This window comes from Ursus americanus, unplaced genomic scaffold, assembly GCF_024610735.1.
Source record: "Ursus americanus isolate L20-20 unplaced genomic scaffold, mUrsAme1.1.p SCAF_222, whole genome shotgun sequence".
In the NCBI taxonomy this organism is placed as follows: Eukaryota; Metazoa; Chordata; class Mammalia; order Carnivora; family Ursidae; genus Ursus; species Ursus americanus.
Window position 1 is genome coordinate 15,001 of NW_028273804.1, and position 1,555 is coordinate 16,555.

General features: G+C 55.3%; 1 long non-coding RNA gene across 1 annotated transcript in view; it reads left to right on the forward strand.

Moving 5' to 3' along the window:
- The window catches only part of LOC148106576 (uncharacterized), a 1,479-nt gene extending 471 nt beyond the window's left edge, over window positions 1–1,008 (forward strand). Inside the window, exon 2 of the long non-coding RNA XR_015723692.1 lies at window positions 118–1,008. This is a non-coding gene — a long non-coding RNA (uncharacterized LOC148106576). The remainder of the gene's footprint in view (window positions 1–117) is intronic.
- The last annotated feature ends 547 nt before the right edge of the window (window positions 1,009–1,555 follow it).

The following is a 1,555-nucleotide window of genomic DNA, read 5'->3' on the forward strand; positions in this document are numbered from 1 at the left end:
TCCTGTTCTCATGTGGGTGATCTTTGTTTATCTCCACAGAGGTGATTAGTTTGGGGAACAAATAAAACCACTCAGAACAAGAACCCGACCTCCCCCTTCCCACACCTTTTGATGCAGATCTTCGTGGACGCAGGGACCGGATGGATGGATGGATGGATGGACCGAACGAACGAACGAACGAACGAACATCGGTCCACCACCGGCCCGTTCACCTACCTACCTACCTACCTACCCACCCACCCACCCACCCACCCACCCACCTACCTACCTACCTACCAACCAACCTACCAACCTGCATCTGCTACATTTTTTTCCTCACACATTTTCAAAGTGGAGATACAATTCGCACGCCATGATTCACATCCTCTTGAAAGTGTACGGTTCGGTGGCCTTTTTTATTTTTTTTAAAGGTTACTCACAAAGCTGCACGACCCGCACCGCCATTTCCAGAACATTTCCGTCACCTCAAAAAGAGACACCCCCCACCCCTCCCCCTTCCCGTCCGCGCCTCCCCCCCCCCACCCTCAACCTCAACCTCACCCCGACCCTCACCCCGGCTCTCTTCACCATTCTCCCCCAACAGCCTCTGATCTGTTTGCTCCCTCCCTCTAGGATTGGGCTATTCCGTCTGGCTCTTTCCTACCCATGGGATCCCAAGGCATTATGTCACCCTGGCTGTCTGGTTCCTTTCACTTAGCGTCATGTTTTGGGGGGGCTCACCCATGTGTTTGCATGGATCCGCGCTTTGCTCCTTTGTACGGCGTCTTCGTTTTCCACGATGAGCCATGAAGATGAGTGGAACGACTGAATGATTTTCCCCTGACCCTTTCTCTTAAAACTGGAAGCGGTGGAAAAATAGTATCCTCTCCGGGGACAGAAGTCCTAGCACCATCAGCAGATGCTGTGAGAAAGTGTTTTGCACGCTCTCACGTTGCCGCCTTCTTCCTTGGAAAAGGATTCACGGGCTATCCTGTACCCCTCGAGGCCATACAGATCTCATGCTCCTCAGTGGCTGTGGTCGTGTGTGTTGGATCGCGTGGCGCCCCCCCCCCCCCCCCCCCGAGAGCTACCGCCGCTTCATCTTCCTAGGCTCGTCCAGGAGTGAAATGAACAGCAGAGCGCTTTTCCCGACAGGCGGGCCCAAGCCGTTGACTGGGAAGGTTTCAAAGCCGTTCCCAGATGCTGCACATCTGGCCGGAAAGGAGGCAGGCTGTGAGGTTTGGGGTAGGGTGCTGCCTCTGTCCTTCCGCCATCCGTCACCGTCACTGTGGAAAGCTATTTGTCGTGGAGGTGTGGCTTGCCATAGACATCCTGCCAGGGGCCGTGGGGCTTTTCGAGCTTTTCATTATTATCATTTTTGGTGGTGGTGGTGGTGGTGGTGGTGGTGGTGGTGGTGGTGGTGGTGGTGGTGCTGCTGCTGCTGCTGCTGCTGCTGCTGCTGCTGCTGCTGCTGCTGCTGCTGCTGCTGGTTCACGTAAACTCTACACCCAACGTGGGGCTCGAACTCAGGACTCTGAGATCAAGAGTCAGCGCGCTCTACAGAGAGCCAGCCAGG